Source organism: Temnothorax longispinosus, chromosome 8 (assembly GCF_030848805.1).
Source record: "Temnothorax longispinosus isolate EJ_2023e chromosome 8, Tlon_JGU_v1, whole genome shotgun sequence".
Classification (NCBI taxonomy): Eukaryota; Metazoa; Arthropoda; class Insecta; order Hymenoptera; family Formicidae; genus Temnothorax; species Temnothorax longispinosus.
In genome coordinates, this window is record NC_092365.1 from 3549053 (window position 1) to 3574136 (window position 25084).

The 25084-nt window shown below is 43.9% G+C and overlaps 1 protein-coding gene across 1 annotated transcript in view; it reads right to left on the minus strand.

Moving 5' to 3' along the window:
- The window catches only part of LOC139818165 (protein Fe65 homolog), a 155410-nt gene extending 135180 nt beyond the window's left edge, over positions 1–20230 (minus strand). The window contains exon 1 of the mRNA XM_071786741.1: positions 19896–20230. The gene's annotated coding sequence lies outside the window, so the exon portion shown is untranslated. The remainder of the gene's footprint in view (positions 1–19895) is intronic.
- Positions 20231–25084: the final 4854 nt, after the last annotated feature.

Consider the following 25084-nt stretch of genomic DNA (forward strand, 5'->3'; position numbering starts at 1 on the left):
CGCGCGGAAACTACGTTAGCAGAGAAACTTCGAGTTACGCGGAGTCTCAAATCTCGGCAATTAGCCGGACTATCGCGACGCTCATCTCCTCGACGAGATAAATCACTCGCTAATTGTAGCTTCTTTATTGGATACCTCGGTGTATGTTATCTCGGTATATTAGTAAAAAATATTATGAGATCAATGCTATTCTTGAAGATCCTATATTTCAAAACAACGTGCCACTTTCTGTCGCCTACTTTCAAGATAAATGGAAGAAAATAACTGTATCTAAATTTGCGAAATGAAATTTTCTCCCAAATGCACAGAATGTAACAGTTGAGATAAAATCGAATTTAATTCCATCATAATTGAAATTAAATATAACTCAATTTCTAAATTAATAATTAGAACATTTTTAATATTAGATGCCCTATATTCAAAATCTTTTGGAGAAAATATTGCAGTAAAGATTCACAAGAAAGTCTTTGTCACCCTGGATATTAAAGTTACGATATTTTTATTCAGTGATGTACTTATGTTTTACACTTTACACAAAGATTATTGTAATTATTTAAATATTTTAATTTACAATCTAAGAGAATTAAATCCTGCTAGAGAAAAAAATTGTACAATATAAATGCCGATAAATGCAGTTGCTTTTATGTTTGGAGTAAAAATTACAATATTAATGTAGTAATTTTTTAAATGCAACAGAAAATTAATTAATTACACCGTACAAGTTGTTACATACAATGTAAACTTTCATATATCCACGGTTTAAAATATTTTTTACAATGTGCCTCGTAATTAATTAAAATAAAAACATACATAATTAATTATCCAAATTTTCGTAACAATAAATATTATAATATCGCCATGCACCGGGTTTACTACAAAATGTAAAAAGGAATATATTTTTCGTAATTTATACTACAATATTTTCTCGGTATATAGAGACGTAATCGTCGAGATTTAGTCATGAAAAAAATTGCAAGTGGCATAAAAACGAACGACAACATCCCGCAAACGAACTTCCGTGTCTATACCAATATTCCGCGAAACACCGTTCTCCGTCGGGAAAAGGTCCGCGAAGATCTCCCCTGACGTCGGTTACCCCGAAGTTAAAGGCACAAAACGAGATAAACTAAGATGCTCGACGGCGCGAGTCCGAGGACGAGAAGTCCTCTTTTATTTCAATCCTTCGTCGTCACGCCGCACACGCGAATCCGAGAAGACAGGGTGAGACAGACCGAGAGAAAGGAAGAGAGGTACGAGTGGGGTCGTCTCTGCAAACGCACCCCCAAACGGGCTGGCCTGAGTGGTTTCTCGTGTTCGGCGTCGCGCACACACGACGACCGGGACGACACACATTCGCGACGTCCATGCCCACCCGGCTAGAAACGGCAGAGGAGAGTCCTCGAGACTCATCCTCGGGAGGACTCGCCACGTGGAGGGCGTACATACTGCACAGGCGACGTGGTCGAGGGTGTTTTCGCGTGGAGAGCAGTTGCAAATGTTCGTTTTGGTCGCTCAAACCTCCCGTCGCCGGGGGTCGGTCGAAATTCCGAGTTTCTCGCGGGTTTCGTCACAAGCTCGGCGCACCGTGTCTCTCGCGGCGCGGCGTCTGAAGGGACGAGTCAGACGAGACGAGTGCCCCTCGTCGAGAGGAGAAACTTTGACGAGACGCATTACGCGGCGCTGTAAATTCGCGACGCAAATATATACACACACGCGGTCGCTTAACGTCGTTAGATCCCGTTCGGGGAGTATCTGGGAAACTGTCTACGTCATAATTGTAACCATCTCCGCATTTCGAAATTCACGATTTGCTCGATAGCGCGGAGGCAAACGAGATAACGGAATAACGGCTACGTCAAGCGATGAGCCAAAAACCTATCTTATTCAGCGGCTATTTATTATATTTAGATTAATTCGATTATTTTTATGATAAATAAATTTGGCGATGCCGTCGAATCGATCGCGAGCAAAACAGACGGGTGATTACTTGCGCAAATGCAACGAGAGAATCTAGTCACCTGGAGATCCATCGGTGCCATCCTGTCGTCGACACAGCTCGCCTGCTCGCCCAATATTCACAGGCACTCGTTCGCGCGAGTCGAGCTCAAAGATCCGGAGTAATCATCGTCGCGCGCGATTGATCGACGCGATACACGAACCACCCGACACTTTCTACGGCACTCCCGGCGTACGCACGGCACATTTCGGACGAGCGAATAACGCGAGTAACGCAACACACGCACTCCCGAATCGCGCGACGTCACTCGAAGAATCTCAAGTTTCACGCGGGACAACTTCGCGTCGCGCCGAATCTCGCGAAATGGCGTCGGTTCCGAATTCGAAAGTCCAAACGCATTTTAGTCGCGCACGAGTGCGCGACGAATAAACGTTCCACGGCGATCGTGCGGGATCCGATACGGCACTTTGATATCTTCGGATACGCGCGACATCACTCCCGATTGGAAAAATCACGTACACTTACGCGAAGCGGGAGCGGTATGAGAGAACGAGGCCGCGGTATACGGCCGTTGCTTCTCGACGACACGAAGTACGATATACGAGTGAATAGTGATGGAGATGGACGGGGGACGTGGGGGTAGGCTGCCGGCACGCGCGCGTGACGTACCTAGCCAGCCTATCCCCACTCCATCCCCCCCCGCTCGTGTTGCCGAGGAGCCACGGCCTCACCGCCCCCCTGGTACTGGTATCGCTTCTCGGAATTGTTTACAACTTCGCTTTTTTCGCTACGATTCCGGGAATCGTCGCGTCGGCGTCGCCCCGCTTCGCCGAATTGCCCCGTCGCGGCATTCTTGATTCTTGCGTTGCGCGCTTCGGCCACGAAATACTTACGTTATGGTGCGTGTCCACCTGCGAGTAAAAACTCTCGAGAGTAGCTCTCGAGAATGATTCTTGCACATGGACATACTCCTGAGAGTACCTAAGGGTACTCTCCACTTGCGAAAATCACTCGCGAGAGTTTTTACTCGCAGGTTAGGCTACGCACCATTAGTTTTGAAATGCTAAAAGGATATTTCCCTCGTATTTCGACAAATGTATGGAAAACGTAGAATCGCGCGCGCCAATTAACGCTGCACGATTTAGCTTTACCGTATCTCCGACGTGTGTCTATCGCATATTCGACATCTTCGCGTTTCATTTTCGGCACGCGGAAAATAAAATCACTCTCGCCGCAAAGCTCTCGCTCTCGCGAGCCGAGTTGTTCGATCGCTATGTTAAACGAGAATGAAAGAGAACTTCTCGCGGATTCGGAGACGCTTTGCCGTAAACTCGATCGCGACGAAAGCTTTGACGATTGGCGTGTGAACCCCGTTGCGCATGAAACCAGACGCCTCTGTTGCACGTTAAAGTCGGTTCTACAATCGGTCGGTATATGACGGAGTCGAATGTCGAAACGCAGCCGATGGTCCAATGAGAGAACTTCTTTTTCGAAAACGAATTTTTCCCATTGGACCATCGATTACATTCCGCGACATCCGACTTCGACATACGACCGGCCTTAGGGCCGATATCCACAGTCTCCGATTAACGTGATCCTCCGATTAAACCCACTCTTCGTCTCTTTCTAGGGGGACAGTTAGAAAGAAATGCAGAGTGAGTTTAATCGGAGGATTACGTGAATCGGAGACTGTGATATCGGCCTTTAAGCCGGTTCTACAATCAGTCGTATGATGGAGTCGGACGTCGAAACGCAGCCGATGGTCCAATGAGAGAATTTCTTTTTCGAAAACGAATTTTTCCCATTGGACCATCGATTACATTCCGCGACATCCGACTTCGACATACGACCGGCCTTAGGGCCAAAATCCACAGTCTCCGATTAACGTGATCCTCCGATTAAACTCACTCTTCGTCTCTTTCTAGGGGGACAGTTAGAAAGAAATGCAGAGTGAGTTTAATCGGAGGATTACGTTAATCGGAGACTGTGATATCGGCCCTTAGGCCGGTTCTACAATCAGTCGTATGACGGAGTCGGACGTCGAAACGCAGCCGTTGGTCCAATGAGAGAATTTCTTTTTCGAAAACGAATTTTTCTCATTGGATCATCGCATACGAGCAGATGGACCGAGACGCGCGATACTACGCAACAAATTATCTTTGAATAGTCGGGGAATTCTTATCTCCGCCTTTGTTTCAACGTTAGAATTGCTCAAATGTGCTCTCGATAAATCGCGACTGCAACATCGAATGTATCGACTCGCTTTAATCTGCCTTAATGTGCCTCGTAGAATCTAAACTGAGCCAAGATCCAAGACGCGTTTTCAGTTTCTCACACGAGTAGAAATTGAGTTTAATCGCGCTTCCGAAACAATTCGAACCCCCGGTTTCAGTCGAAGAGGGGCTCCGAGAGAAACTTGGCAAGCACTTGTCAAGCTTGTAAGCGGCTCGCGTCTCCGGCGACGATGTGTGAACATCTCCAAACATTTTCTCGCGCTCTCCACTCTCGAGACGTTTAGCTGCCGCGAATATGTCTGAGAAACGGGGAAGTGCCGAGTAAAATATCATCGTCGGAACGGAATCGAACCGTGGCGGCGTCGCTCCGATTACGTCGTAACGAATTTGGAGTTTGATAGAACCGACTTGTCGAACGGATCAAAATTAACGGATGCTTCGCCTCAAAATTATCGCGAGAAAATATCGAGCTGGATTATAACGCAATTTAACACGATTCAAGATTCAAGGGGAGATATCGGACGATCGTGAATAAATCATCTGAAAGAAATATCTCGGAAAGAATAATGATCAATGCCTCATCGATTCACGCATCGATTCAGCGAATTAGCGCTTCGCTGTGAACCTTGCGACGAACGCCCTGATTGGCGGGCGAATTCCGTTACAAGTGCACCCAGCACCCAGACACCTCCCCCGCTAGTCGCCGAATAACAACGGTCGTCGTCGGTGTGCGTATTTCGGCGGCGTCGGGAAAAAAAGATCGACCGGGATTACATCGCGAGTGCATCGCGTTCCATTGTAGCGCCGTTGCCAGGGTGGACAATGGGTGAATACACGATTCTTCCATAAAAGGTGCGTATTTCGCGTATTTTGAAACGCGTTGCGGCGATTAGCGTTCAATCGTGGTCGTTCGACAGTCATGGCGTCGCGTCGGTTGCGCGACTCCAGTGCCCGTTGCTCCGCGTATTATCGAGATTTCGGGACGATCGCGTTCATCGCACATCTCTGACAATTTGTTAATGAATTTACGCGAGCGAACGAGTGTGTCGGGTCGGGAGTGCCGGTTCGGTCACCGAAATCGCGGTTATTCGTCGATTGGGGTTCGTCACTTCGCGTCGTTTCGAAAATCTTTCGCCGTGTCGGCAAGTTTCACGTGAGTGAAGTTATACGAAGGTCTGGACCTTCCCGCGCCTGCGGTGGTTTTGTATCCGGGACAATGCAGCTTGCAGCCGTCAACGAGAGACGCGTCGGGGACGCAACAAAGAATGCAGCCAAGAATGCGACGGAAAATGCATGAGCGGCGATACATCGACCGGTGAGTGAATTAACATATATACATTTTTTTACATTTCGCCGAGTGATTCGATTCGCAATTGCGTCACGCTTGTTCCCGAATTATGGAAACACAAAGGGTGTCGAGAAATATATCAGGACGATTTTCTTTGAGAATATTCTCTTGATTTATCTCCGCCTCTAATTACGGAAATAGCGGATCCGTTTGAAAGATTCGCCGGGAAAAATCTTTTGAGTCGTATACCCTTTTGAGAGCGGAACCGGGGCTTCGAGCCGGCTTGGCTTTTATGTAAACAGGGGCTTTGCTTATAAAAAGGATTCGGATATCCTCTTCTTGATTCCATCCGTAATTCATGAGTCCGCCGGGTATAATTTTATTGCCGAAATTAATATATACGCTGCAAAAATATTAATAAACGATAAAACAAGCGAAATATTCGAGCGGACGTTCCGTTTCGAGCGATTGCATTATCGCAATTATTTATTATAGTTTAAAATTATTCTCCGTAATCTCCATCAGAATCGAATTATTGATACTCGCGAATTTTTTAACGAACTCGCATTACGCGAAACGGGCGTGAAGAATTATTTAGCTGGAGAGAAGAACGGACTCCGGTTCGGGAAGATGAGGTAAGACGTCGTCTCGTTTTTTCGCCGTATAGTCGGTATACAGTATTCTGATCACAATCGCGCGTCCAATAACCAAGTTTAACAGCAAACTCTCTAGCGAATTATGCGAGAAACTCAATTTAACGTGGCGCCCCGGCGCCAATGCATTACGGAGCGATGCGCGATGCATTCGCTTCCTCAGCAAACTCTTATTCTTCTTCCTCCAGCCTCTCGCCTCCTCGGCTGCTCCTTGTCGAACCGATCCACCTCGTGTTCGACCGTCGAAAAGACAAGGGAAAGTCGAAGGGGGATGCGCGAATGTGCGCCGCGGCGGCGAGAGGTTGAGCAAGAGGGCGGAAGATGAAAGGGATGAGGTGGAGGGGAGTGGCAGAGAGGGAGGACATTTTCGCGAGAGTTGCAGTGCATCTTTCTCTGATTTCCCGAGGGACGCCGCCTTCGCCACGCTTTATCCACCGCGGAGCGCCGCGCCGGATATCGCGCGAGTGGATGAGAGAGGTGGGATATATAGGGATACGGCCGCAACGTGCGTGTCCTCGCGAAGCATGATTTATTTTATCGCTCTTTGAGAGCGGCCAGCATAATTCCGGGCCGTTCCGCCGGCAGTTATTTACCCTCCTCCGTCTCGCGCGCGCCGGGCCCTACATGGGGCGGAGGAGAGGGTCTCTCTCTCCGACGGGGGATCAACAGGTACAGGTCTCTGCCGGAGCCCTCCCGACACCGTCGCGTCGTCGCCAGGGATCGAAACGACGAAGCTGCTAGTTCTCGCGTGTCGAAAAGTTGCAAGCGATACTTCGCTGCCCTGTGCAACTTGGATTTTCTTAGGCGAGTCTTTATTTATTGATCAAAAAAATAATTGATTCATATCGCGTCTTGAGAGGTATTAAAATAAAACTTGCGTTCTCCCTTTTCCAAAATCTTCTATATTAAAGTCAAAATTGTGTTACTGATGTATTAAAGTCGAAAATGATATCTCTGACAGAAGATTTGAATAATGGAATTGTTATCTATTAATTGCGAAAATCTACTATTAGGAAAAACGAAGAATCATCTCTATTTAGCTAAATTCTTCGCGTCTTTTTTGCCCACTGGTCGAAAGTTGAATTTTCATGTCAGTATCTATCGTCCAGTTCTATTGTCCATGAATATTATGTGTTTGTGGCTGAAAATGAGCCAACCAGAGATACGCTTGTGATAACGTTTTAAGCGAGTTCTATCTGAAACGATACGGGAAAGGTATTACAAACCCGGCGCGTAATACACTCTGTCCAATGTCTCTTCCGGACATACGTTGTCGGCGGAGAGAGGCCGAAATGAGAACGGGAGGATGAGAAGGAGGACAGCCTTGCACCAGGAAACTCTACGGAGTGGCACAATAACGTTTCTTACGCCACGTTTCCGGACTGGCGTGCCGTAGGTTGCGAGCGGATGGGTTATAGCTCGGAAATACCGGTGGAAAATGGAGAGGGATGGAACGGCGACGGGTAAAGAGGAGGAAAAGGTGGAGAGAGAAGAAAGAGAGAAAGGCAAGGAGGGCAGAGGGGGTGGAAAATGCAGTCGCCGTCTGGCATGCAATTAGGAGGTAACACCGCTCTTGCGCGAGCATTCCTTCCTCTCTCTCTCTCTCTTTCTCTTCTTAATGCATCTCCCCCTTCCCGCTTTCTCCTCTATAGGATTTTTATGCGTCGTTTCTTCTTCGTCTCGCTTTTTTTTCCGCGTAGAGTTACGTACATTTCCCTGTCCTCCTTCACAAATGTATATGCGTAACGCACATGTAAGTACGTACGCGCGCGTTAATTCTTCGCTATAATCCTCGTCACCGGCTCTCGACGCACGCTTTAGATAATGACAGTGACTAAGAAAGGTGTCACTGACAATGAGGCGGAGGCGTTGAAAGTCCCTGGATTTTATTCTTTTCCTTTTCCCGTATAGAAAGCGTGACGCAATTTCGAGGGCGATTAAGAGGATAAAGTGTGGAAAAGGAATTATGTCGGACAATTGAATAAGCATTGGAAGAGAAAATGTATCAGTCTGTAACTTCGGATCTGCGCGAATCTGTGTTCTTTTATGTCATCTTATAAATTCTTTATTTTTTATCTTCAGAAAAAGATCAAAGTATTTTAACATTTTTTTTTTAAATACAGCAGAATGTTTAGTCTCGTCTCGTGGATGCGATTACGTTTCACGATAATGGATGACAAATTGAACGTCAAAGTCATTTTCATGTCTTTTCGAATAATCCAGTGCATTAATTCTCGTCATAAACGACAATCATTAACGCAGCTCGAATCACTTGGTCATTTTATGCGTGATTAAATGCGATACGTTCCGATGCGACGAAAATGTCAGTGAAATAGCGATGCGCGAATAACGTGTGCCTTGAATCACTATTCAAACGTTCGATAATATCCGCGCATCTCTAAACATTTGTATCGCGCTATCAAATATCTCGTAAAATCGCGACACAATCGCGCACGGTTTAAACCGCTTCATCCGCTGCGCTCGCGCTCAACGAGTATTTTGAGAATTATACGGTTAGATAAATCACTATTATTCCTATAAAATGTTATCAACGTATACCACGCAATTTACGAGGCGTCTCTGCTGGCCGACAAATTCCCGCGAGTGAAACCGGAAACGAAGCAAAAAAAAAAAAAACAGCAACAAGAGTTCGATGCCCCTCGAACTACATGTGAGCTATCCTCGGAATATCGAGAATTGGCGCTGCGATGCACGTAAATATCAATTTTCAGATATAAACTTACATTCCCGTGTGTAGCGTCATTTACGCGAAAAACTCGGCAGGTGGGATTAATACGGGTGCCAGTAAAAAGTAGAGATAAAAAGGGTTTCGCGACCATTACGAAGGTATCAAAAATCTTTTGGGACGAGGTGAAACAGATAGTGCCATTCGGTGCTCTGACCGGACGGATTTCCGCTGGGAAAAGGAGAGCAAGCAAACACGGATGCGAGTCTCTCTTTTCGTTACATTCGTTGATGCTATCCTTTTTCATTGCATCTTTCGCATTTTGATAATTTTACATTGCGATATTCATAATTATGATACTAATTAAAATATACGTCTATAATATATATTATTATTAATGAAAATTATAATTATAATGCAGGCGTCAATTTATTATCATCATACCGTAAAAGTGACCCACCACTTCATGGGACGAATTTTCGCATTGTTGGCACCAAATGTTACTGTAAAAGGATTATTATAACACAATGAGATACGCACCAACGTGCAGCTTTGCATCTCCAAGCTGTTACATATGATAGTTTTATTCGAGCATCATTAAAATAATCGCATTGCATTTATACAAAACTTTGTTTTCGCTAGCAACGTTTAATTAACGGAAATTAAATCCGTACGTTTGAGGCGCAGGACAATAGGTAGAGTTTAAAACAACGTACGAATGTGTAGAGCCGAACAGGGAGAGAGAACTCGGCTGATACATATGAGAATAAGCTGCTCGCATTCGACAAACAATTTCTTCATAAAATTTGAGTTAATGAAACATTACTTTTTAATCGAGGGAGGGTTCTTTCTCTTGAAAATCCCGCGAGGGATGAAAGCGCACACCCCTCGCAGACCTTTTCTCTCCGCGCCAGTGGAGCTCACGCTATTGTAACAGAAAATTAGAAATCGTTCTCCGAGGCACACAAAGCCTCGCGGCATAGAACGCCGGTTAACGAACTTTGTTCGTCGCTGAATCTGGAGCGCAAACAGGTCCGTAGTAGGAGAATTTCGTTTCGTGTACCCTCCCCCCCTCTCGGCTTTTATTATTCCATTTCGTCCTCGAAAACTTTGGACTCTTTTCGAAAAACACATTCGTTCTCGTAGCGATGAGCAGACATCCGCGACCTGCAACATCGATAGAATATCTCGTCGCTGCGAGTTTACCTCTCTTCTTCTTCTCCTTCGACTTTTTCGCTATTTGTACCGAATAAATTTAACATAGCGAGTCATCGGGGGGGGGGGGGGAAAGTTACACAATACGATGTCGATACGATGAATTATAAGATAAAAGAGAGCTCTGTCGATCGTTGACATAGTTTCGAAATGTTACATTCAGGGTATCGCGGCACAAAAAATTCAGTAATCGTTTAAAAAAATAAAACGCGATGTTTCTATCGGAACGACGGGATATTTGAACGGTCGCATTATTGTTTATTCAGCTTCTCTGATCGCGACGTTATTGTATACAGCTTCGGGCAAGCGACAGAAGTTTATCACCATATCGAGAGGCGGAGAGAAAGCGATTCGATCGTGCGACATCGACAGTATCGATCCGACGTTCGGCGGCAGATACACACGGCCCTCAATTTCCGGAAATTAATAAAGCTCGCTCACGTCCGTTACGTGCGGCAAACGAACCGGGGCGACGTCGAAACGAGTTCTCCTATTCCCGCGCGTGTTCTTGTCCCCCGCGTTCTCATTCCCCCGTCGTCGACCGGGAGCAGCGCTATTCAGGTCGAGCGAGCGCGAAAACAATAGCTCTAATCTCGGCCGGTCACAATACATGACTTGCTGGTGTTTCCTGGCCGATAAAGCGTCGTCCACCTGTCTTCCAAACGTCCAGTAAAAATGTGTTCGAGTGCGCGTTGATAGAAACTACACGCGAGATCGGATTACTCCGGCACTATGACGGAAGGAGAAACGGCGCGGCGAGCGGTGTAAAGCACGTTATTTAGGTAATGAAAAGCTGGTAACTTAATTGCGGGATTTAATTGTACCACGATTCGCGCGAGAAGTGTTTCCTCGTAAAACGTTATCGGATATCGCTCGAAATTATATTGAAAGTATCAATAGGCGTTCTTTTATGGAAACATTTCTACGTTCTTGACAAATGAATTTAATCGAGTAGTTATTGAGACCGCAATAAATTAATAGATGTTATTTAAATGGTGATTAATACGCCATTCAAATGATATATAATAGCAAAGTAATATATCTTTTTTTTTCTCTTGAAATCAATTATCGAAATCATGTCTGAATTAAATATCTCGCATTAACGATATATTTCTAAAGTCGGTTAATTCGGGTTAATCGAATCGCACCATTTGCTCGTATCGACGAGATGTTTTCCTTTCCAAAAGGACGCAGATTTATTTCGGGTTCCGGCGAATTCCACTCTTTTCTCCCCCAGCTTCTCGTATCTGACTAATAAATGAAACGATCGATCCCCGCGAAGGTAGAGGAAGAAGAGAAATGTACACGCACGTTCGGCTTTGGTGAGCGAGTAGGAAAGAAGGTAGACTAAGAAATGGAGAGATGCGTCTCTCCCCCGTATCTTCACGGTCTCCAGGGAACATAAATGGTGTTATCCTTCTGTAACCGGTCTTACAGCATGTGCATGTACATATGGTATATATCCGTATAAATATACAGGGTGCCTTGTCATTTTCGGATTTTTCGAGCAATTTGTATCACATTTTTTTCCAGATATTGAAGAATTGATAGCTTTTCTCTGAGAAATAAGTTATTTTTAGGGTACAAGTAGGTAAAAGACGCTGTTTTAATTAAACTTGTATTTGAGCATTAATTATTAAAAATGTAATTAAAATTGAGAAAAGATTTCGATTGATGAAACCCTTGTTATAGGAAAGAATCGGCTTCGAAAAAGTTAAACATTTCGCGGAGAAAATCGAGCGCAAGTTAGAACACCCTATATGCGCTTGTACACACACACATATATCCAAGAGTCGATATCTTCTTTTACCTATGTGTAACTCATGTATCTACGTTCGCACTTACGATTGCGAGCTTTTCTGCTAGCTAGTACCTCGCAAAGATACCAGCGTCGCGATAGAAGAGCACGGTCTTTAAGTATCGTCCTTGGACGGTGCAAATACAAACCGCCCGAGCAAGCCGCAATAAGGCGAGGTAAGGGTGAAAGCTGCACGAAATGGGGGACAAAAATGGGCGTAGAAATATGGTGCTTGTACTGGCGTTGTCGCACGAGAATTGATTGCGGTAAATGAAAGATTCGGTTCGACCTTCTGCTCCAAAGGGGTGATTTATGTGTCTCGTTTCGGTCCAGACAAGAATACAAAACAGTATTTATTCATTAAACGAATTACATAGTATCTACGATCCACTGCAGTAAAAACATTTTTAAATGAAACATTTATGCTATCAATAAATACTTGACACTAATTGTAAAGCTAGTATATTTTTGCTATAGTAAAATTTTAAGGTAAATGACATTTTATCCGTAAAATATAACTTTTTTTTTCATATATTCAATTCGTGAGCAATGTACTAAACGCGATGAGAAAAATTGTAGTAGAAGTCATATCTCTTCGTACCTTATCATTTCGCATGAGAATTCGCCGCGACGACCGTTTTCTCTAAGAATCGGCGTGATCTCCGGGTGCGAAGTATTCATACAGAGAGGAAGATACGCTCTCTCCGGCTCGCCCTTCGCGTACTTCTTGTTACCCTTCGCGCGCGAGGAGAAAAAGAGGTAGAAATCGCCTGTCTCGGCGTTTCACGTCTCCCGGGCGAGATAAGATCCACGAAAAAGTGGCGAATAGCTGGCGACGAACACACGAGAAAGAAACAGAAAGATAGAGAGCGCGGGGGGAAGGGAAAGGTCGCGAGACGTCGCGCGAACCTCGCAATGGAAATTGAATTTCCACGTCGAAAGTTCTCGGGAGACTCGCTTTGTTACTACGCTTGTGCGACACAACATCGCGTGCGGACTTTTGCGAAACATTACCGAGCTCCGGGAAAGTTTGGCTGTGAGGGATCACCCAAAGTTGACATCCAAACGAGGAGTTTAGTTTCGAGATAATTGGGGAATTTAGGATTGACAATTTCAATTTCTCTCCCGCAAATATTTGAACTGATAATTATTAAGGCGTGTTTTCGTTATTCAGCAACAATTTGCTTCGTATTATTGCAACACATTTAATTACATCTAATTTTGATATACGTAATATCACTTGCTGAGGTCTAGTATATGATTTCAAATCCTCTCTGTCTCTTTTCTTTAGCATTAATTTTTTTCATCACTCCCGCAGCTATTTGTATAATTTACCCCCCCATTTCAGTTTACATAGATACTGCCGTAGGGTCATCAATTTGCTGAAGTCGATACCAGCAAGCGTCGCCTCTTGCGAGCACCAAGTTTCGCCACGACCTGTAGTTCGTTCCGTAAATTAGGTCCTCCAAAGATGGAGTAACTAACCAAGTGCGCGCATGTTGCAGGCGGAATTAATCGCGAACCTATGGCTCCAACCAGTCCTTTGGCATCCTTATGGCCTCGTTATCGAAGGACCCTCGCGTTCAAAGCAAGTGGCCCTACGCTCAATAATCGTTAATATCTGCCCGGAATATGCATTTACGCTTATTGTTTGAGATTGTCGATCGTTCCTCGACGATTCCCCGTGCAATTGCGCGAAACAACGTTACACTTGTACAAATAAGAACAGATGGGTATTTATCTGCCTCGGAAGTGATAGATGTTTCTGAGATAAGGGTGTGGGCGAGAAGCGTATTCTATAGAGTTCTAGAGTAGTTATATCTGCTTCAAGAGTTATATCACGGAATATCAACATTTACGAGAAATGTAACTTATTATATATCAGAGAAAATTAGCATAAAGCATATTTCGCTAACAGATTTTGCATTTTAATGAGTAATCGCAAGGCCTTAATTGAATTGAGAACAGAATCGATGTAAAAACTTTGCATATTAAATATCTTCAGAGAGCGAGAAAAATGGTCTTTTCATCCGGGGAAAGGAAATCTAGGAAACATGATACGAAACTTCTTGGCGTTTCTGAGCGAGATTAAATTACTGTGCATTTATAGCGCCGGGGAAGGTTCGCAATCAGACAACTTTTAAGGCGCGGTGCTCCATATAAACGCGAAAAATATCCTGGAAAAAATTTCAGGAAGATTCTGAAAGTCTATTTAAAAAAAAAAATTGTTTTAATATATATTAATGTGTTCGACAAATTGCAATAAACGATGACTGATGGTATTCGCATACTATATATCCGTTATTATATGAAACATATAAGCATACCATCATTCGATGAGGAAGGAGGATTTCTGGCATTTCCGTCCCTCGTGACAAGAACTGTGAGATTCAAGGTTGGGTCGAGACATGGAGGAGAGGGAAAAATGGACAGACATCGCGCCAATATTCGAAGAACCGCGGGGTTGCGAGGAGTATGAGATAGAAGGGCGGAAATGCGGAATGCGAAAGGCTGGAGGATCGAAGAAAAAAATTTACGCCGCCTGTATATTAAGAATATGAAACTCGTCGGATGTTATCTGCGTCGAAACGTGCGGTATAAAGATTTGATTAAAAAATCGCAACGCGTAACATTTGAAATCGTCTCGCATGCTGCGCGCGACTGGTTTCTGCCCCTTTCTCTCGTCATCCTCTGGACGAATTTCCACGCGCAGCAGGCACGCCCTTCATCGACCGTTTCCTTTGCAAATTAAGCTCGAGGATAAGGTGGCAGAGGGGGTGAGAAAGTCAAGGGCAAGGGCATGGGTGCGAAAGGAGGAGAAAAGGAGGACACGAAGGAGGACGGAAATTCCGACGGACCATGGCGCGTGTTACCGCTTGAATAGCGGAACAGCTGTCTGGTATATCTTTTTTTATGTCGCCGCCTGTACTGTCTACTCATGCAAATCGTGGTGCAAGATGTTTCGAGCTTTGGTAAACATCACTTTCGAGATCACTTTAAGACGCCGCTATAAGCCCGAGACACTTAGGCGACAGTGGTTCGAGAGAGACCTGTGTGCAGATAGTATATACTAACACTATAACAAATCCATAAAGATACCATAAAATTCCATAAAAATTATTACATATATTGTTTTTTTATTTATTTATATATTTACACATTGTTACTTTTCTCAAAATGTAAATCAGATAAATGTCCAAAAATCTCTAATGTATATTTACACTTTACATTAATGAAATTCGAGTCGTATATTTCATATATCAATCAAAAATTTAAATCACATATTTCAAATCTTTTGGGCGAAACGAAAGCGACACTCGCAGAACATACATGCGATTCTTGTCAAAAATAAATAGTTTTTTGTCCCGGATGAAATTTGAGATAAAGTATTACCCTCGAAGTCGCGGGTTGTTGGGGGAGAAGGAAACATTAGCGTTTCAACACCTCCTGTCTTCGCATTTTTTCAGTTCGGCCCGTCGTCTTTGTTAAAGGAATAAAGCTTGTAAATTTTACGAAATTCCGAGAAGGCGAGTCTCGCAACGGCCACCATAAATCCAGCTCCCGTCGCGACTCAATGGGGGGTTGCGTTATACGGCACCCCCTTTCTACAGCCCTACTTAGCGATTAACACAAAGCGAGTTAAATATTTACTTTAATCGGCGCTAATCAGCTATAAAAGGATTTCCTAATCCACGTCGGGACCCGCGGCGATTTATTGCGATAATAAAGCTCACGACAAATTAATTACTCCGACATCTGTTCTGGCAAAGACAAATTTACTTGTCCAATAATAAGAATTTATCTCTAAAAGCGTCTTACAAATTATAAATATTTAAAAAATCCATTAAATTAAAAAGTGTTATATGAGGAATGAGACTAGAATGCAATTAATAAAGAGAGTATTGCGCGAGAGTCGGTGGCGGTGACGTGAGGAACTTTATAGTTTTCTCTTAATTAGGTCGTATCAACCTTGGCTGCACGAACGTGGATCTTCTCTTCGTGACCTGCATACGCCACTTTGGATTGCCCCGCGAATTTACTGGAGAAGGAAGGAAGGACACGCCGAGACGTGTTCTTCCTTGCAGCATCAAAGGCTCCCGAAGGTTCGAAGTGCAAAGAGAGATCTGGCGAGCGGGTAGAATTGCCTTGGGATTCTTCCAAGTTAATATCCATCGACCTTTATTTCTCAGATTAGAAATAGGTGCAAAAAGTATATATTCTTTAAAAAGACATTCGCACGTGCCGCGCGCGCGTTTTGAAATAAATAGAAATATCCATATCCAATTAATACATAAATTAAATCAAAGTTATTTTCGAAAATTGAATTAGTAAATAATTTATATTGTTATATTTGATTTAAATCGAATGGTGGAGCGCCAGACGAATGTGTCGTCGATGACCGAACATGTCAAAAGGGATTTATCGGATATTCATTTTTATCTTCCTGTCAGATATCCTAATTAGATTGTAGAGAGGGGTTTGTTGCAAGAAGAATGCCGCGGGAGTGATAGCGGGAGTAAAAACGGCGAGGGGGGAATTCCATCTGTCGAACTTATAAACGATCGTCCTCCGCTCCGATTTCATTTCACGAGCCGTCGCACAACTAGACGCCTCTTCCTTCCCCGCCTCTCCTCATAATTGTCATAACTTCCTGCATTTTCTCGGCGTTATATCACCGCTCGTACATCTCTCTCTCTCTCTCTCTCTGCTGGTTTCTCATTCGTTTTCGCTGCTCGCTGCTTACAGAAGGGTGCGAGGATGACTTTCCGGCCGTGCAGGAAGACATTAGCAATAAATTATAGAGGCACGTCGGGAAATGATAAAATATTCGCGCGTTTATAATACCATCGATGGCTGCAGTATTATGTCCTCAATTTTTGCATAATTCGTAGCGTAAATGTTCGCTCCGCGTATTTCTTAATAATATTCCGTAGATAATAATATCGCGCAAGAGAAAAAATTCAATAAAAATAAACGTCAACTCTCTTCTTATTAATATAATGCACATATACAGAATATCTCAAGAATTATTTGTATGGCCACATTTACATCCGATAATGACGTCTTTAACCGAAGGGTAAAGTTGCAAGAGAGCTTTCAAAGAGACATTTGACGACACGCGACGCAACCGTGTAGAGTAGACATAGGTTTGAGTAGCCTTTTGACCCATGGCAGTCAAAGAGCGCATTCACGATCCACGGTGGTCTTAAGCACACCCGGAAATCCCCTTCGTTCATGCCGGGCTCGGAACTCGTCCTCACCGAAATTCCCCATACGTCGAAGCGCCGAAACGAAATTCAGGAAACGGCGCGCGACGCACGGGGGTGACGGGGGAAACCCTCCCCGTCGAACAAGGGGATGATGCCGGGTTAAGGTCAGACCACCGGGCCGATTCAGTGCCGTATTAGAGTAACCGACGGTTCTCTCTTCTCTCGACCTCGAAGGGTGGCTCGGCGGAGGCGCGTAGACGGCGAGAAAGAGCCAGCGGAGATGAGAGAGAGTATTGACGTTGCGCCGCTTTTAAATATTGCATCCAAGTCACGTTCCTGGACCGTATCCTCTCGCACCCGCCCCCTCCCCCCAACCCCTGCGCACCCTCCTTCGCTACTGGTATCCTTCGCGTTTGCCGAGCAGCGCAGCGGGACCGAACGTCGCGTAACTACCGCAAGGTTTCCAAGGAGACAAAGGAAGAAGCAACGTAGACGTAGACGCGAGACGGCGAGAAACGAAGAAACGAAGAAACGACGACAGTGAAGAAAAAAAAAACATTCGTGAAGGCTGCCATCTGCAGCGGCGGAACACGCGGAGGGAAAATAATAATGCACGGGTGTATACCTTCGTATCTGCGCGAGACACGCATTCTACTCTTCGGAAGAAAATAAGAAAAACGAAAAGTACCGGAGAGACCGGGAGGGAAAGGAGGGTTCGCTTTTCGTCGGCTTTTGTTCTCGTTCCTCTTTCCCTCTGTTTCTTTTCTGTCGCCGCTTATTCTCGGTTTCGCGCCTCGTCGTTTCGCAAATGATCTATTTACCTCAGCTCTCTCTTTCTCTCTCTGCGGTTTCGCGACCTGCTGCTGCGAGCCTCCTCTTTACGAACAAGAATTTTAGAGATATGAATGGAGGGCGGCTCGAATGGCTTGAGAATGCTAGGAGACGCGAAGTATGTAAGTCGCGGAATTGAGAACGCGACGAATAATCGTTTATTTAAAGTTCGTTGAAAAACTATTGCGTTAAAATTAGTATTGAATCGCGCTAAAATTTTATTAGAAAGAGGAGAATAACAACTCGTACAAAGTAAACTGTTCTTTTAAACTGAGAGCCTCTCCTTTTTCGAAGCTTATTTTTCTGGACAGTAAATCTTGATTTATGAAACGCTCACATTATTCTCTTTCCTAAGTTAGGCAACTTTAAATATTAGGATAGCGTGTGCTATCAGGCGAGCCCGGAGGATTAAAAGCTCATCGAGAAAAGAGGAACGTGACATGAGTTTCGTATCGATTTCATTGTTCGGTCCACGAACGATAGATACGCGAAATCCCAGAGCTTTAAAGTGAGGAACGTAAGGAAAGGAGAAAACTGCGCACTGGGGTCTTTTTTCCGCTCTTGCCTGCCTTCACGCCGCACTATCCTTAAATATTACACGAAATCGATCTTCGGATCGAGACCCCGCGCGCGAGATTTATTTCCGCCCGTATCGAGTTCGTCTGTGCTGTACTTACTCGCGAGGACCACTGCAGGAACTTTGGCGTATCGACCTGCCGCAACGAAAATATATAAAATTCTACGTCCTCTCGACGCCGCTCGACTCCTCGTTTATACAATCCTCCCGCATACCTATACGTACAGTAATTACACGTGACAAGTGTCTTGTCAAGGACTAATTGGTAACTAGATTGCGAATGATTAGTCGTGACAATCTCTCTTCGTGTAGAACGACATTTCACTTCGATGCAGTTAGCATTTTATTTTCAGAATTTAACAGAGTTCTGGATCTTTTCCCAAAAAATTTTAGAGTTTTAGAAAATTCTCGATACATTTTAGGAAGAGTTATGGCGATTAAATAATATAAAAATAAGCGTCTAAAAATATAAGATGCCAATTTTACTTTTATCCTTTCGTATAGCGAAAGTTTAGGACACATATAAACAAGCCTTTATAGATCAGTAAATATCTTACGTATAACCAGGAACATTGGCCTTCAGCAGTTGGCTAATGTACTGTTATATATCCGTCATGCTTTTTAATATTGGTGGTGGTCGCAACTTTTTATACGATCGTTTCGAAAACGCGACAGAAAGAAGTATAAAAAGCCAGACCTTTATAGGTCAGATCGTAATGCTGGCAGGTTGTTGGGCGCGAATTCTCATCACGTATAGAAAAAGAAAAAGCGTTCTGTGCTTATCAGCGGTGCGCGAGAACAATAGGCGAGAATTACCTCTCGCAATAACCGGAGCACACTTATCGCTCTATAGCCAGAAAAAGATTTAAGCTCGCACCGACAGCTATAAAAGCGTGAACGAGGAATGTGTGGAATTTGTATTATCAAGAGACAGCTGACCGCTCCTGATAGACTTTAGATAGTTGTAAGATATTTGAACAAGAAAAATGTCAATTATATATAGGCAATCAACTTATCAACACAACTAATCATCAAGATACATCAGGTTCTGCATCGATAAGAAGAAGAGATTTATATTATTTTTAATTGAATTCATCCCTATTTATTTATAATATATATTTGCTGAATAAATTTGTATATATTTCTACTTATTTATAGAAGTAAGTGATTCTTGCGCAAAGGTTAAAATAAGTTTTCTCGTGTAAACATGCGATAGAAAAGCACGACATACTACGCCGTTAGATTTTAACATCACGTTACATCATATATAGCAGCACGTAACATGGAAATCGAAGGGGTTGATCGAGTCCCATCTCTCGCAAGGATACTCGCGAGACCATGTCATCCGAGACAATGTTGTTCCACGAGCTTCTGAACAGCTCCGTTCTTCTTCGAGGAGCATTATTACTCGCGAAGTTAATAGTATATAGCGACAAAAATACTTACAACGAAGTCCGAGCCGTTTTCCACCCTCGAAGGACTCCCGCCGAGCAGCCTGGAGCCAGCTGGCTTCTCTCCCCTCTCTGTCTCGCTTTCTTACTCTTTCTCTCACCACCCTCTCAGCTCTCACTGTTCTCCCTTTGCACCTGGTTGCAACGAACCTTCCGGAACAAGGATAACGCGCGTACTGCGCCGGGGAATGAGAAGGGAAACGGTATAACGGAGCGCGCCACGGAACACACACGTCACGCGAGCACGAACGGGGTGGTGCGCGAGGGTGGTTAGGTTAGAAATACCATGGAGTTTAGGGGTGCCGTGTACAGAGAGCGTCTAGTTCGCGTCGAGGGCGTCGCGGCGCTACCAAACGACGACGCCACCGCGTTCCTGCAACCCCTCTGCGAGTCCCTCTCTTTTTCTCTCTCTCGGGCACGCGCACCCTCCATTGGTCGGCGGCAGCAGCAACCCCTTGTCCCCCACCGGGTAACTTTCAGGAACGTCGAAGCGCACGTGGGCACCCCCAAACGTCTTTCTTTCGGTCCTCACTTTGCAAGAAATGCAAGATAAAATATTCCGATAAAGTAAGACTATTATATGGCTTTTTCTTGTATTTTTTTTAATTCCTAAAATAAAATAGATAAAGAGTGCAAAAAAGTAAAAATCAAAAGGCATAATATTAGATTTTTATTTTTTGACTATAATATTATTTGCGTTTCTATTGATTCAAATTGGCTGTTACGTTTTTATAAATTAATTTAAGATTTAATTTTGCTTTTGAACTGACGTTTCACGTTATAAAATGAAAGCAATGAAATCCGAGCTAAGCTCCTGAAACCCGGATCAAAGGAAATACGCCGTAGAGAAAGTTGCATAACCATTGCGTAACCTTTGAAGCGGCCGCGAATTTAGTCTCTAAATTTCGCAGAGTTGTGGATTAATCAGTGTCTAGAAAGTTGCCTTAGCATCCCCTCATTGCTGTCTGGCTCGCAATGTGTACACGCGTTTTCACTTTTCGCACCCAATAATTATAGCAAATCCGTTGCCGGTTTTCTCCGCGCTGTGCTTTCCTGAATAATAAATTCAACAGACGCCCGTTTGCGAAGTTTCTGAATAGAATATGCCTCAACGAATACTTAAATATCCCGGCACAGCGATGAATAATTATCGAGAAAATCGCTTGTCACTAATAATAAGATACTTATACTTAGCGGCAATTAAATAAAATGATAGAAGTTCTTGATAATAAAATTGGATTATTTTCCGTAATACTTTATTACAGTTATTTTGTAATAAAATTCGAAACATTTAAATGGAAATATCGTCGAAAGAAGAAATAATTGCATCAAACCAAGCGACGACGCATAACGAGGGCTGGGGAAGGCAAAGTGATCGAAAAATTAAAAAAAAAAAAACTCACGGTGGATTAGCGAGGCGTTCTGCCAGGTGATCGAAGGCTCGTTAACGATCGTAATAGACAATGGCTTCAGAAAGCGTGACAAGAATCGCGTGTGTAATTGTGTACTTGTCAGAAGGGAGGGTTGTGCAAAAGTGAATTGCTGGGTCGTGTCACGCGCTACTACGACAAGCACGCAAAAATCAATACCAATAGAAGCCTATCTCGAAATTGTTGCATCTCTTATCTCGATTTTTTTTAGCTGCGTCACTTCTTATTCAACTGCCGATTATAGAATATCGATATCTAAATATTAATCTTCGCGTTAATTGAAAAGTTAAAGATTAAATGTGCTGATTTATTATCACATATATTTTTTACATAATAGATACATCTTTCGTTAAGTGCAAAACTGTGTATGCGCAAAAGAATTTGTCAAAACATTTTCCGATACTAGGACAACCTGTATACATTTGTCAATAGAAATTGCATTTTATCGTCCCATTCAGCATGTTCGACGGATTTTAAAGAGTAAAGCCGGTCGATTAAGCTGGGAAAATTTATTGAGACGAATCTCGCTAGATTGGACATTTAAATACACGTCGCATCGCGTCGGCATTTCCATCGTTTTCATCCGGTCGCATCTGTCCGTTTCGGGCTTATTAATTATTCCGCGTGACGAGTGGACCGAGGCAGGAGGAACGATTACCCAGCGGTCCGTGAAAAAAAGATACAATCTCCCAAGTAATTTTGTGTAGCCGGCTTATTTATTAAAAAAGTCTCCCGTAGGCCGCCTCTTTAAATCACGCGCATCCCAGGAGCACGTTCCTCTCGCCTCTCTTTCTCTCTATCTCCCTCTAATATTTATTAATCTCATTCGTGCGCTGACGATTTCCGGCAACGGCACAACGTACACACATCAACTGCTCACCCGGTAGAAATCGGACCGTGCAACATTAATATCACGCGCGCAGAAATTCGCTCTCGTCGCTCCGATCTTTCATCGCCTTTTGTCAGGAAAATGCGCACTTCGTTACGCACCTGCGAGATGAAATTGCTCGGAAAATTGCCGCTTTAATGTCCACGTCGCATTTATGATCCGTGCCAATCAAGGAGATAGTCTGTCTTCTCTCGCAAATATTTTTGCTACCAAATTTTTCCATAGCAAGTGAGAAGGATACATATTTTTTTCTTATACATAGAGAAAGGAAAAAGTAAGCTATATTGAACGATATATTTGACGAAACAAAAACATATATATACGACCACTTTTAGATACATGAGAGAAATTTTATAGTCTACAGCACAATCCTGTCAAGAAAGAGACGGGATTAACTGTTGTGCGCCCGAGCGGCGAATTAATAGCAGGCGTGAAAGGCGGCGGCTGTGTAAATTTCTTAGTCCGCACAACGATCATCTCAAGAGCGTGTTGCGCGGACATTAAACGATTATATTTCCGAGCTACCACATAAGCGGCCGCAGCGAGAGGGTTGCCTCGACAGGTTTACACGTCAAAGTTTACCAAAGACTTCAAAGAGAAGAGCCGGTGCGCCAAACCTTTGCATATACGTCTCTCGTCGCTGGTTGTGTAGATGCATCGGATATACAAGCGAGATTCAAACCACGGGCTGCATATACATATAGAGTGTATTTTGTACAATATGTGGTTCATAAAATTACGTATAATTATATATAAGTTAAATAACAATTATATATAAATCAATGTTGAATGTTAAAGTTACTTGAATATGAAAATGCGCGATTGTTTCAGTAATCATAGATAAGAAAAAATTAATATGCCACATTACATGACACTAATTAATTATTGCAGGCATGCGTTCGATGCTCGCACGAGTTTCGAAACACCCCGTATACTTTATGTGTCCGTGAGACGTGCGCGGGTACGGAGTTGACTTGAAGCGAGGGCATTAGGGATGGGTGATTGTAATTTCACACATGGCGTAACGCACTACCCCGTCACCCTTCACCTCTCGGCTTACCTCCCGCAACGGGAAGCCTTCCGCGGTAGTATTCTTCCATCCCTCTCCGTCACCCTGCGTCGTGTGTTTTACCTTCGTTCGTTGATTGTACGAGTGCAACCACATGCCATGGAATTCCTACTTCTGCTCCTTGTTGTCTTTCCTTGTCTCTCTCTTTCTCTCTCTCTCTCTCCTTCTCTTCTCCCATTTACTCACCTTAGCATTATTGTTACGAGCCACCCTCTGCCATTCTTCACGTTTCGTGACAAGCGGAACCCCTACCGTATTGTCAACCGCTATCCGATGGCCTGGAGCTGATTAGAATTCGTAGATAGAGGAGGTTTAATGTAGAAATGATTAATTATCTCAGGTAGTGTAAGACGTTACTCATTAGATAGCAATCTTCATAATTGTAAACATTTTAAAATGTTATTTAAATTAAGAATTGCATATATGTGGGGCGTGTAAAAATTAAATGTATAAGTAGGTAAAATTGCTTATATGTAAAACATACATTTAAACTATTTAACAAAGATTACTTTTACGTCGCTTCTTGCAAAGCGCTTCATAGTTGTAGGTGAAGTAGTCTAGAAAAGAAAAAGTGATCTCGAACTGAAATTAACCGAAGAGTTTTCGGTGTAACCGACCGTAACGTACCTTACGGAAACTAGTCTCTTTTGGTGTAAGTATGCAGCTTGACCTCCGAGCAGCCTTAAAAGATTCACAAGGGGCTGTCCGTGTGGCCGTTTCGCGAAATTTCTCCACGCTGCTGCACCGCGCGTTCCCGGCGATATTTAATATCTCGAAACCGACGCAGGTTGCTCGAATCGCGCTGCGGGGAAGAAAGCGGAGGGAAGAGCCCAGAGAGAACTGGCGCGGGTGTGTGGCGCGGATGGTGCCTTATCAAAAATTAAAATTTCATTCGGCCGAACCGAGCGGGCGCTATCGAGATCCTCTCCGGGAGTGCGATAGTCTCTCGGTGAGAGATACCGGAAGCGAGATACAGGAACAGCGTGCTCGGTATAAGAGGCAGTAAGCCTTAATCGTGAGAAACTAACTTCGCCGAAGTTTCGACGAGGCCGCCCACCGCTCCCCCGCGCGCATTGTTCTCCTTTTTCTTTCGAATTTATGGGGCGAGCTTTTGCGGCCCTTTACATCCCCGCCCGCGACTCTGTAAATCTGAATTTTCTAAATCTGGATTTATCGCGGTTGCGCTCCTGTCGATAATTTTCTGTACGGTCTTCGAACTCTATATATAAGTTACGCGCGATAAAAGATTTCCACTGCAATCGTCGAAATTCTAGATTTATTTTCAAAATTTTTTATTTTAAAACTCTTAAAAACAAGACGCTGATTGTCACTGTATAAATGTACCGAATTTTCAGTTAATTGTATGTAGCAAATACCAATTTGAAACATTAACATTCCAGTCTTAAAGTTAACACACTTTTAACCGTGTGCCGCCGTGTGCATTTATTTTTACGGGGTATGGATATCAAGTTCTTTTCCCGATTCTAACTTGGAAAATCCGCGAGCTCGAATCCGCGCCGAGCTGACTCGAAAAGTCAGCTCCCGAAATCCGAAACTTCTCCACGTACTGGTATTTCAAGGGGCGCGACCGCGGATAATCCGGATAACGCGATCGTGCCGGGTAGAATCGCGAATCGGTTGTATTGGGATCGGAGCCAATCCGACGTGCTGGCGGCTGACAATTGGCGGCGTGGCAATGATTTCCGATGAGCTGGGCCGGGCAGATGGAGATCCTGACTAAGCAGGAAGCACGTATATCGGCGCGGTGAGAGCGCGACAAAGAGCGAGTCGCATCC